This window comes from Cibotium barometz, chromosome 41 (genome assembly GCF_041138505.1).
Source record: "Cibotium barometz isolate CiBa-2024 chromosome 41, ASM4113850v1, whole genome shotgun sequence".
Lineage (NCBI taxonomy): Eukaryota > Viridiplantae > Streptophyta > Polypodiopsida > Cyatheales > Cibotiaceae > Cibotium > Cibotium barometz.
The window spans coordinates 27,022,572-27,035,944 of NC_141086.1; the positions used below are offsets into that span (position 1 = coordinate 27,022,572).

Genomic DNA, 13,373 nt, shown 5'->3' on the forward strand with positions numbered 1-13,373 from the left:
AAGATGATATATGGCATAACTTTAACATATTCACATGATTTTAAAAGAAATCCATGGCCTGCATTCTAGATCCACTAAGATAGAATCAAAGTCAATTTTTACTAGAGTCCTTGCTGTATTTCTGATTCTTTGATTCCATGTCCCTTGATGCAATATCCTCACATCTCTTCATATCAAACCACCCTTTTTTTTACAAAACCTTTGAAGGTTTATTGACACCACGAATTTTCAAACGTGGTAGGTAGGAAAGTAAAATGAAATATAATTAAATTTTTACTTATCTGAAGGCGGGGGAAGCGGATTTCATACGATTTTCTTTTGAAAAATTATGTTCCATACTTCGCTGCAGACGGCGCACAGCTGGCGCGTAGCTGATTTTGTGATTTTGAAGAAGGCATATCAATGGGAAGTATTAACTCTGCTCTCTAATTCAAGACCCTACATGCCATTGACAGTCGCTGATTGCATGAAATCAAGCTCTCTGGTCGAACAAGCTTCTGTCCCTGGTTTTTTTTCTGCAGATTCCTCTCAGATAAGCGCCGCTTGCAACTCTCTGGTTTTTCTCCTCTTTCCCGCGAGGAAGTCGGCGCCCACACCACCTTTTGCAGCTAGAAATACGTTTTTTCCATTTTCCCTTTTCTCACTGCGCCTACCATTCCACGCATATAATTTTCAAGTGATAGCCATTTAATAAAAAAAAAACTAACCTTCTTCACACCATAACCTTACTAAGGTTTCCCACACCACATCAAAGAAAGCATCATTTGGCATCCTTATTACACATATGACCTTGCCATCCGAAGCATATGATCACGACCACGACCATTATGTACCATAAAAGTTTTCTGTCTCAGTGTTAATATCAACTCAGCCATGATAGGCACAGCTTATGAGCAATTCACCATCTCATGGAATCAATAAAGCAGTCAAACCCACAAGCATAATCCAGTCCTATCAAGGCACAAGGTGTCTGCTATCTCCAAAATTCTCCATAAGCATAAAAAACTCCACAATTCACACCACACTGTCAGAGGCTTCGAGACCTAGCTCAGCCTCAGCTCATCTCATTGAACCTCATTTACAATATGAACATATGTACTCAGGCATCATATAATGACTCATCATGGCACTTAACCCCCATGCATCTGGATTTGTATTTGATGGCGTCACATGCATGGTTTCACACCATAGACGTGCCATGGCACGACAACGTGAACGCCAAAAATATAACAAAATGGCCCAAAGTGTGCACGCGAACGCCCAAAAATACACCAAATCGATCATACGGCACACTAACCACCTCCACAAGGCTCAAGATATGTGAACAACCCCAAATAAAAGTATCAACGTGTGTAACACACCTCACACGTGTGGACAATCATCCAATATGCCCACACTACACACGAACTATCCCCACAAACTCAAGGCATGATGATGAACTCCATCACCGCATGTGAACACCTCTAACTCAATGGTATACTAACATGCATGTGGGAACTACCACTAGCACAAACAAGGTGTGGCAAGGGTCAAAATGTAGAATGGCCAAAGAATCCAAAGGTTGGGAGTGTGGAATGGTCAAAAGATCAAGGGTTGGAGTGTAAATGGCCAAGGGATCTAATGGGAAATGTATGGGCAAGATAGGCTAATGTGAAAAAGGAATGAAGGGTTAAGATGTAAAGGAGATGGAGGGTGGAGATGTAAGTGAGAATAGGGTTTAATCAAAAGGTGACTACACATTCTTCTTTCTCCCTCTCACACTTATTCTTCATCTCACACAACACTCACAAGTGCTTGTTGAAAGCTGCAATTTTCTGAAGAAGGCTGAGAGCTGCAAAGCTCTATGATGCTAGTGTAATTACCCTCTTCTCTTCTTTTTTTTAATGCCTTTTCTTTTGTGTGCTATGTATTGTGTTTGTGAGAGAGAAAAAATTGAATTTGTTCAAAAAAAAAAAAAACACACTTGCCAGTGTTTAACTCGTTGCTCCTCCTCCCCAGTGGTTGGCTACTAAGCTGTGCCTTTGTTGGCAAGCCTGGCGGCTGCTGAGCTGCGCAGAGCCCCGTTAGAGTCACCGACGTGCTGCTGAGCTACGCCTCCCTTGCAAAGAGCCGTCTACTGGCTGCTGAGGTCGCCTTTGTTGGCAAGCCCAGTCACTAGCGGGAAAACAGAACACTGGTTTCTACGTTTTAGTGCGACTGCGATCTATTTTTTTCTACGATCTGCCTTGTAGTAGGCTGTGCAGCTGCAATCTACTTTGTGGGCTACGTTGCAGTTGCGATCCGCTGTGATGCGATCTACTTTGTAGTTGCGATCTGATGTCAGCTAGTTGCGATCTGAGCTAGTTGTGATCTGCTATCATACGATCTATTGTAGCTATTTGCAATAAACCTTGTTCAAATGTTGTTGCAACAGGTGAAGCAAATGTGATGTTGTTGCATCATTTCATGTTTACACTGTGCTCATGCCGTGAAATAGTTGCTCATGCTGATGATTGCTGAGTGAGCTGAGAAGTGTGGGCTGAGCCTAAAGCAATGAAACCCAAAGGAGAACTAGCAAGCTGCATTGAACTGCATCAATTTTGATGATGTATTCCAGTGCTGAAGCTCCTTAAGCACAATGGATCTAGTAGACTCATTGTTGTAAGTTGCACTGTATGAAATGTAAACTGAGCTTGTGTCAATATCCTGCAATACAGCACTGCAGTTCCTTCCCACAGCTAATCAACACTTAGAAAAAAAAAATAGAGATATCTGGCCCCTATTAAGACCAATTTGCCACCACTGTACATTATTAGAACCCAGTAGGATGATATTTGTCGTACGTCATGACCCCATTGTACATCCTCAGTCCAGGATAAGTCAGGCACGAGCTATGTAGGTCATTCCTTAGCCTTAGCGGGTCAGTCAGTCAAGTCCCTTAACCCACTTGGAGAGAATCATTCATGCATGTAGAGTTAGTAGAAGCCTTAGGGTTTGCATCAGAAAGCACTCTGCATTTTGCATAACATGCATTCATATGCCTGTGCATCATTTAGGACATCACAGAAGCCTTGGGAAATTCACTATTTATCTGGTATTTTTTCAATATTTTATAGTATTTTATTAGCATTTATAAACATAAAGTTTATTAAATTTATGACTAGCCAACTTAACCAACTCCTAACTAGTATAAATAGGCTTGCATAGTTCTTAGAAGTCCATTAAGTCTTCAGAATCCAGGCACCTCTCATCCTCAGCCCTAGGAGCATCCACATCTGTAGAGCCATAGTCTCACCTAGCCTTGGAGCTTCTGCGTTTGCTTCTCGAGCCTTGAGAACCTGCGTTTTTGCTTCCATCAGCCCTAGCAGTCCAACGCAGTAGTTCAGTAGACCATTCAGCAGCTCAACAGTCCCTACAGACCATGGGCGCAGCCATACAGTACCTCCACAGGCCCAAAACAATAAGCACCTCAAGCATCCTCTGAAAAGGTCGGCATCGCAAGATGTAAAGACTCTGTAGAAAAGATGGGGTCCATCTGCTCAAACTCCATACCATGAGTTGCCTAATGCTGTACATAAGCACACTCCACTGACGTGGGCATCACCAGATGAAAGGACTCCACATCCCCCTTTGAAAAAATATGTTGTCGGACTGGTATAAGCCCAATTTGATTATGATCCAAATCCAAAAAACTCTAGAAGTATCACTGTGCCCCAAGCACGGTTAGCAACCAGAGATCCAAAGCATCCCACCGGGTCTAAAAGTCAATCCTCCAAAACATCAAACCTGCACATTGCATCAAACCCAATCCAGAACTGGCAGGGGGAGGGGCATCCTCAGAAGCATCACAGAGAGAGGGAGAGGTAAACTCCTCACAATGAGGAAGGGAAGCAGGAATATAAACTGTAGTGGTAACAAGGTCCTCAGAAACATCACTGATAGAGCAGAAGACTCTTCCATAAGTAGAATCAGATCCCAAGAATCAGCAACAACAAACAAGTGATCCATGTGAAAGGATCACACCTCACAGGTAAAACACCCTCCTTTCTCTGCAAACATTGCAAAGAACACAAGCTTGGACAAAATAAACTTTGCTCAGGATCTCTGAAAAGATCACTACTCTCCTCCAAAATCTGTAAACTCCTTTCACAGAAGAAAGTCTCCACCACAGATACAAAATAGCTCCTGAAACTGATCTCCTCAAGTGAAGTAGTTGGAGATGGGTCCCCTTTGAGTGTAGAAAACTCCTTTAGGAAGCAAAACATAGCCAAAACACTGCTGTCCAGCAAAAAACAGCATTGCACCGCCAACAACAGAAGGCAAGGAACATGAAGAAACTGGGTAACTGTGAAAGGGCCATGAAAAAAACACAGGTATAGATGCTCCAAAATCAACAAAACACTGACTGAAATCAGAAATTCAGTATCCTTCGCACGTACCAAACTACCTCCAAAGCCACAATCCAAACAAAAAACCCCCTCTACAAGTGATCCATGTCCATTGGAGAAGAAAATGCAGCCAAACAAGAGGCTACAAACCTGAAAATTCAAGCCAGCTAGTATCCACACCTCCTATGAGGAAAAGCGTTGAAGAGAAGGTACCTTCGGGTCCAAGCGGGAGGAGCCCATGTGAAGGTAGAGCTACCACAAGATCTGTTCAGAAAAAACGCAACAACCATGGTTGCAAATCTGAAAACGCAGAGGTATTTGGGGTAGTAGATAGGGCAGATTCTGGAAACACAGAAGAGATAGGTACCACCAAGCTTCAAACAACATTAGAAAACCTGTAGGAGAAAAAAACGCAGAGGTATTCGGGGCAGTAGATAGGGTAGATTCTGGAAACATAGAAGAGATAGGTACCGCCAAGCCTCAAACAGCATTAGAAAACATGTAGGAGAAAAAAACGCAGCACATATGCTGTTACTGTCCTACATAGAATAGGGCACCAGCACTATAAGGGAGGTAGACGCTGTTGAATACTGAAGACTTGCTGTGAAACCACCTGTAGAAAAAAACACAGCACTCTAAGGTGTTGCTGCCCTGAAAACAGAGCAGCTGACAAGTGTGAAAGGTGAATCTCGGCAAGGATCAAAACCTATAAAGGATGACCAAGAGCTACAATGGAGACAACGCTTGGAAGAAGCATGCGACCAACAGCAATTCTGAGAAAAAAAACGTAGGAGGGAGAGGAGGGAGCATCCAACACTGTTTTTCACCGGCGCTCTGATACCATGAGATAGAATGCACAACGGAAGAAGGGAAAGTGGAAACATAGGAGGGAGTGAGAGAGAAAGATGAAGAGAAAACATAGGTATCGACCTTCTCTCAATATCATCAACCAAGAATACATGTCCTGAGCAAGAGGGGAGAAGGCCTTGTATGTGAGTGATTGCTTTTAGCAAACAATGCTAAGCAATGAATAAGGAGTGAGGGTATGCCGGCTATATATATGCCCAGAAGTAGGTAGCCGACCACCTCACGAGACTAGGGAAAAAACCTCCATGAGCAAGATTAAAAGTGCCCAAGACTCCATAAAGTGGAAAATAAATATGAGAAAAATATGTGAGGGTGACCAGTCCCTCTAGCTAGCATGGTCAGCCCCCCTAAGGTAATTACCCTCTTCTCTTCTTTTTTTTTTTAAATGCCTTTTCTTTTGTGTGTTTGTGACTGCTTTGTGATGAAACGGAGAGAAAAAAAATTGAATTTGTTGAAAAAAAAAAAAAAACACTTGCCAGTGTCTAACTCGTTGCTCTTCCTCCCCATGAGGTGTTTAGCGCTTTCCAGCCCACTGAGGTGCCCACTGGTTGGCTACTAAGCTGTGCCTTTATTGGCAAGGCCAGTCCCTGGCGGCTGCTGAGCCCCGTTAGAGTCACCGACGTGCTGCTGAGCTACGCCTCCCTTGCAAAGAGCCGTCTACTGGCTGCTGAGGTCGCCTTTGTTGGCAAGCCCAATCTCTAGCGGCTGTAGAGAACGAAAACAGAACACTGGTTTCTACGTTTTAGTGCGACTGCGATCTATTTTTTTCTACGATCTGCCTTGTAGTAAGCAGGCTGTGCGGCTGCAATCTACTTTGTGGGCTACGTTGCAGTTGCGATCCGCTGTCATGCGATCTACTTTGTAGTTGCGATCTGATGTCAGCTAGCTGCGATCTGAGCTAGTTGTGATCTGCTATCATACGATCTGTTGTAGCTATTTGCAACAATAAACCTTGTTCAAATGTTGTTGCAACAGGTGAAGCAAATGTGATGTTGTTGCATCATTTCATGTTTACACTGTGTTCATGCCGTGAAATAGCTGCTCATGCTGATGATTGCTGAGTGAGTTGAGAAGTATGGGCTGAGCTTAAAGCAATGAAACCCAAAGGATAACTAGCAAGTTGCATTGACCTGCATCAATTTCGATGATGTATTCCAATGATGAAGCTCCTTAAGCACAATGGATCTAGTAGACTCATTGTTGTAAGTTGCATTGTATGAAATGTAAACTGAGCTTGTGTCAATATCTTGCAATACAGCATTGCAGTTCCTTCCCACAGCTTATCAGCACTCAGAAAAAAAAATAGAGATATTTGGCCCCTATCAAGACCAATCTGCCACCACCAGTGTACATTATTAGAGCCCAGTAGAATGATATAAATTTGTCGTACGTCGTGACCCCATTGTACATCCTCAGTCCACAGGCATGAGCTATGTAGGTCATTCCTCAGCCTTAGCGGGTCAGTTAGTCAGTCAAGTCCCTTAACCCACTTGGAGAGAATCATTCATGCATGTAGAGTCAGTAGAAGCCTTAGGGTTTGCATCAGAAAGCACTCTGCATTTTGCATAACATGCATTCATATGCCTGTGCATCATTTAGAACATCACAAAAGCCTTAGGAAATTCACTAGGATTTATCTGGTATTTTTTAAATATTTTATAGTATTTTATTAGCATTTGTAAATATAAAGTTTATTAAATTTATGATCAGTCGACTTGACCAACTCCTAACTAGTATAAATAGGCTTGCATAGTGCTTAGAAGTCCATTCAGTCTTTAGAATTCAGGCACCTCTCATCCTCAGTCCTAGGAGCATCCACACATGCAGCCATAGTCTCATCCAGCCTTGGAGCTTTCGCGTTTGCTTCTCGAGCCTTGAGAACCTGCGTTTTTGCTTCCATCAGCCCTAGCAGTCCAACGCAGTAGTTCAGTAGACCATGCAGCAGCTCAGCAGTCCCTACAGACCATGGGGCGCATCCATACAGTACCTCCACAGGCCCAAAACAGCAAGCACCTTTGCGTTTTCTGCATAGATCACAGCTGGCCTGTGTTCAGTTTACTACAGCCCTTCGTTTACAGTCCTATAGACCAGCCTTGTGTTTTCAGTTCTACAACAGTGCTACAGTAGTATACCACCTTCTATGCATCATCCACACATGCTCCAGCCATGTGGTGAAGGTAACATAGCATTCATAAGCATTTTCAGCATATTTTCATAGCTTAGAACAGTCCACTACAGTCCCTTCTCAGCCTCAGGTGTGCAATCCTTCCTCATGCCCTTGGGAAGAGTGCATAGGCTTGAGATCAATTCATTCTGGTGTTTCTACAACCGTGTACAGTTCAGCCAGGCTTCCAATCCTCCGAGATCTTGCGTTTGGCTTATCTACAGTCCACAGTCATTCTCTCTAAAGTAATAAAGCAAATATTATCTTGGTAACAGGATAGGGGGCCCTTCAGTGGGTAAATTGGGACCCAATCTAGTGTACAGTTCTCATCTCTCTTTCTCTCATATCTCTTTAAAGTTTGAAGTATTAAAGTGGATTGCTAAACTCGCGAAACTCAGGTTACAGAAGACGGTGTGAGCATTTGTGTGACAGGATCCTCCAATACGAAGACTTTGGCTGCATATTACAATAAGACATAGACTTACTTTCACGAGAGAAAATTAAATAATGAAGCATAGTGTGATAATTGTCCAAAAACTTAGTATATAAAATTGCTCAAATGAAACACAAGAGAAATCTATGAGGCACAAAGACCTACTTTTATGAGGGAAAATTAAAGGGTGGAGTATAGTTAGATGTTTATCTATAAAAAAAACAAACATAGTTATATATTTATTCCTAAATAATAAGTATACAATTTTTGCTTAAGCGAAACACAAGAGGAAATCAGAAGACACAAAGATGTACTCTCACGAGAGTTATGTTTATGTATGTATGTATATATACATGTATATGTATATGTATATGTATGTATATATGTATATGTATGTATGTAGTCGGAGGGTAGTTGGAGGGTATCTATAAAAAAAACAAATATAGTTATATATTTATTCCTAAATAATAAGTATACAATTTTTGCTTAAGCGAAACACAAGAGGAAATCAGAAGGCACAAAGATGTACTCTCACGAGAGTTATGTTTATGTATGTATGTATATATACATGTATATGTATATGTATATGTATGTATATATGTATATGTATATGTATGTATATATGTATATGTATGTATGTAGTTGGAGGGTCATGTGCCTTTTGGGTTCTCATGGCTTGATCCCCTCATCTAGTTCATGTGCATAGGAGTTATAACCACTATCTATCTTTGTATTCGATACGTACAACCAAAGAATGGAATGAATAAATCTCTTTCTGTCTCTGTTGGAATTAGGGTTGCAGGAATGCACACACAACTTCAAGAAGATGAGGAAGCTTGAGCACAACACAGTAGTGTATTATGAGTGCCAAAAATGAAAGATAACAAGCCCTAGAAGATAATGGGCGTATATACAATGCACGGGGGAAAAAACCTCCTAGTGAGGGAAAAAGTGCCCCGGCGGTCCTAAGTGTGTTCACACACATCACTACTATAATATGGTAACAAATCCCCCCTGGAGTGATGCGGTGAACAAGAGCTAGCACTCATGTATAGGGAAGTGTCTAGCTATGTGGACGAATCCACAAAAGGGAGTAAGCCCAAAGCTTTGCGAAAAGCTTCGAACTTCTCACGAGGCAGAGCCTTTGTGAAAAGGTCTGCAAGGTTATCCTGTGTTGGCACATAAGCCAAACTGATCTCTCCTGCAGAGAGTCTCTCCCTGACATAATGGTAGTGCACCTCAATGTGCTTCGTACGAGCATGGAACACTGGGTTCCGCGCAAGTGCCAATGCGCTCTGACTGTCAGTGAAGATGGTGGTGGCAGATGGCTGCCCAACACCCAAATCAGCCATAAGGCGTCTGAGCCACACACACTCAACCGTAGCTGTGAAAGCTGCCCTGTACTCAGCTTCACAACTAGAAGTGGCCACAGTAGGCTGCTTCTTGCTCAACCATGATATGCATGAGCTTCCAAGCATGAAGCAAAAACCACTCGTGGACACGCGTGTGTCATAACAACCAGCCCAGTCAGAATCTGAAAAAGCATGTAAATCTGGCGGCAATGATCCCCCCTTGGGATAAAACAACCCAAGATGCCGAGTACCACTCAACTAGCGAAAGATACGCTTCACTGCCTGCCAATGCTTAATGCCTGGGCTATGCATAAATCTGCTCATCTGAGAGACTGCAAACTGAATGTCAGGCCTCGTAATGCATACATAAATGAGGCAACCAACAGCTGTCTGATAGAGTGTGACATCAAAGTGATCTCCAGCATCATGAAGACTCAACTTCAAACCTGTCTCCATTGGAGTAGCAATAGGCTTGCAGTCTTCAAGGCCAAATCTCCGCAACAATGTTTCAATATACTTTGTCTGACACAAAGCAATACCTCCATCACACTGCTTAAATTGTATCCCCAAATAATGATGCAAATGCCCCAAATCTGACATCTCAAAAGAGGCATTCAAATCAGCCTTAAAATCAGCAATATGACTCTCATTTGGTCCTGTGAGCAGCATGTCATCGACATAGAGAGCAATGATTAGATGTACACCATCCACACGTTTAACATACAAAGTGCTTTCTGTTGGACTATTCTGAAACCCATGTGCAGTCAAATATGCATGTATTTTTTCATACCAAGCTCGTGGAGCTTGCTTTAAACCATATAAAGCCTTTTTTAACCTGCACACTTTGTTTTCCTGCCCTCTTTGAACAAAACCACGAGGCTGCGATACATACACCTCCTCATGCAAATCTCCATTTAAGAACGCAGTCTTTATGTCCAGCTGATGTACATTCCAACCATTATGAGCTGCTAATGCACAGATGCTACGAACAGTGGTCATACGACATGTGGGAGCAAAAGTCTCATCAAAATCAATGCCCTTCTCTTGAGCATAACCTTTTGCAACAAGCCTAGCCTTATGGCGATCCACTGTGCCATCAGGCTTACGCTTCAATTTGTATACCCACTTAGTTCCAATGGCCTTCTTGCCAGGGGGCAAGTCACATAAAGACCATGTACCATTCTTCATAATAGCATCGTATTCTGCTTGCATAGCAGCCATCCAATTTTCTGAACTTTGTGCCTCATCAAATGAAACAGGCTCACTTTCATCGCACATACTAGAAACAGCCAATGCATAACAATCTGACGCATAAGAGGCACCATGAGAGCCAGAACGAGTGCGACTAGACAAAGGGGCATCCAACTTGCTGTCACGCAAAGTCTGCACCAGCCATCTAGGCATATTCCTAGAGCCCTCAATCTCTTGTCTCTCATCCTCAAGTGCATCATGCACATCTGCATCAGATATAGGCTGATCTGTGCCATCATTTAAAACCTGCATAGGCTGAAAAACTGCCTCATGAGGTATTGCACTTGACTGTGCACCACTGAAAAGAGGCAACAATGTATCATAGACATCACGTGAGCTGATATTTGTCTCCTTAGTACATGAAACCAAGGGCTGAACTGCATCTTCCACAAATACAACATCACGGCTAACCAAAATGCGCTTTGTCTGTGGATGATACAAACGATAGCCTTTGCTCTCAGCACTATATCCAACAAAAATACATTTGACAGCTTTGTCATCCAATTTTCTGCGATGTTGCACAGGCACTAATGCATATGCCAGGCAACCAAAAACACGTAAATGGCCAACAGATGGCTTGCGGCTATGCCAAGCCTCATATGGAGTGACAACCTGTAATGCTTTGGTGGGACACCTGTTTAGTACATAAGTGGCACACATGACAGCCTCAAGCCAAAAACCATGTGGTAGACTTTGACTCTTAACCATACATCTTGCCATTTCCATGAGAGACCTGTTTTTTCTCTCAGCCACACCATTTTGCTGTGGTGTATACGGCACTGTACATTGGTGTTTTATCCCACGCTCAGCCAGAAATGCATTAAATTTTGAAGACATATACTCCCCCCCTCGATCTGAACGGAGGGTGCCCATCTTACTTTCTGACACATTTTCAGCCATAACCAAAAACTGTTTGAAGCACAAAAACACTTCGGACTTTGCCTTCAAAGGATATACCCATGCATGCCTGGTAAGATCATCAATGAAAGTCACGAAGTAAAGGTAGTTTCCAAATGATGGAGTTTGCATGGGACCACAAACATCACTGTGAACAAGCTGCAATCTGCGTTCAGCTCTCACTGATCCATCTTTGGGAAAGGAAGCACGCTGCATTTTACCCAATATGCAGCCCTCACAAACATGCTTGACAGGTGCCTCAAGCTTAGGCAAAGAAGACACCATTTCAGATTTCTGCAAGCGCAGCAAACTTGCAAAATTCAGATGACCAAAACGTGCATGCCACAGTTTTGCATCTGAAATAGCCTGCGTATCCATAATAGCACATGCTGAATCCTCTACACATTTGCCATCCATATTGAGCTTATACAGCCCTCGACATAGTGAACCAGATGCTACAATGATGTCACCACAAGAGAGATCATGAACAGTACATCTGTCATCCACAAATTTTACAACCAAACCTGTTTTGGCAAATGCGGAGACTGACAGCAGATTCTTTTTGATCCCTGGCACATACAATGCATCAAAAAGTGTAAAGGTGTTGCAATTTGCAACATTCAGCACAATCTGTCCAACTCCTTTAACGGGATAAGAGGAGTTATTGGCACAAGTGACAGTATTCCCTGTGGGAGCAGACTCAAGGAAAGTGAATAAACTGCGCTGCGAGGTGATATGCTTAGTGGCACCACTGTCAAAGTACCATACATCTGAATCTACTGCAGACATACATGTGTCATGCAAAGATGGGTCATAACTGCACTGCGCATTGAATGCCCATTCTGTATCTTGCACAACATTAGCAGATTCATTGTTAGAAGGTGAGGCATCTGCAACAGCCATACCAGCCTCTTTCTTCTTAGCCTCTTTCGCAGCCAGCTTAGGACACGCTTTGATGACATGATCATTTCCCTTACAGTACTTGCAAAATGTCTTCTGTTTGTCACCCTTCTTCTCATCTTTGTCTTCCTTCTTTGGTTGCGCAGCATTTGCAGATTTCTGCTTACTAGAAGAAAAGCCAGCTTTACCTTTCCCGCTTCTCTGACTAGCAACGAAAGCTTGATCTGCGACACGCATAATATTCCTGTTTTGCCTTGATTGGTCTTCTTGCAGCAAAACAGAAACTAACTCCTCAAATGATAAGGCATTGGGATTGCCTTTCATCATCAAGCGAAGAGTGGAAGCAAAACCCTGATAAGAATCTGGTAGACCATTCAAAACAGTCTGCACAAGTGAACTGTCTGACAGGATTTCATCTGCAGAAATGAGCTGCTCTTTGAAATCCTTGATCTTTGTCAAAAAGCTATCCATAGAATCACCTTCGTTCATATGCTCACTCTCCAACTGTTTTCGGAGATAAGCAACACGAGCCTCATTTCTTGCCTGATACAATGTGGCAAGTACATCCCAAGCATCCTTAGAAGTCCTGCAGGAGCGAATATGTGGGATAATGGTACGTTTGACAGACAGCGCAATCAAGGCATGAGCCTGCGCATCTCTACCATCCCAACGAATCTGCTCTGCTGAAAGTGGTGGTTCTCGAACAGCTGCTACAGCACTTGTGCCTGCACCATCATCAACAGTACCTGTTTCTGATGTGTTTGCAGCATTCCCAGCCATAATAGGACGTGCATCAATACCCTGCACAATGTTCCATAACCCCTTTGCTACCAATACATGTCGCATCATATATGCCCACAATGGATAGTTGGTGCCATCCAACTTATCCTCAGCAGCCAACATGCGGAATACATCATTGTTGTCAGCCATGGCCAATGACTGTACTACTAGATGTAAATGCTGTCTGTAAGAGGTAAACCTGTATAAAATCGACCTGTGCTATGTAGCACAGCCCAAAACAGACGAATGGGCACCTGTCTGCAGATTTTAATCTTGACAGAAAATCTGCACAGTAGGACGATTTTGCCTGCGCAGTACTTGGAATGCAAAAACGGAGGGCGAAATGACTTCAGATCAAAATT

General features: G+C 42.9%; 1 long non-coding RNA gene across 1 annotated transcript in view; it reads left to right on the forward strand.

The window, feature by feature from the left end:
• Positions 1-1,766: 1,766 nt before the first annotated feature.
• Positions 1,767-13,373, forward strand: part of LOC147614820 (uncharacterized) — a 177,269-nt gene continuing 165,662 nt past the window's right edge. The window contains exon 1 of the long non-coding RNA XR_015262991.1: positions 1,767-1,854. This is a non-coding gene — a long non-coding RNA (uncharacterized LOC147614820). The remainder of the gene's footprint in view (positions 1,855-13,373) is intronic.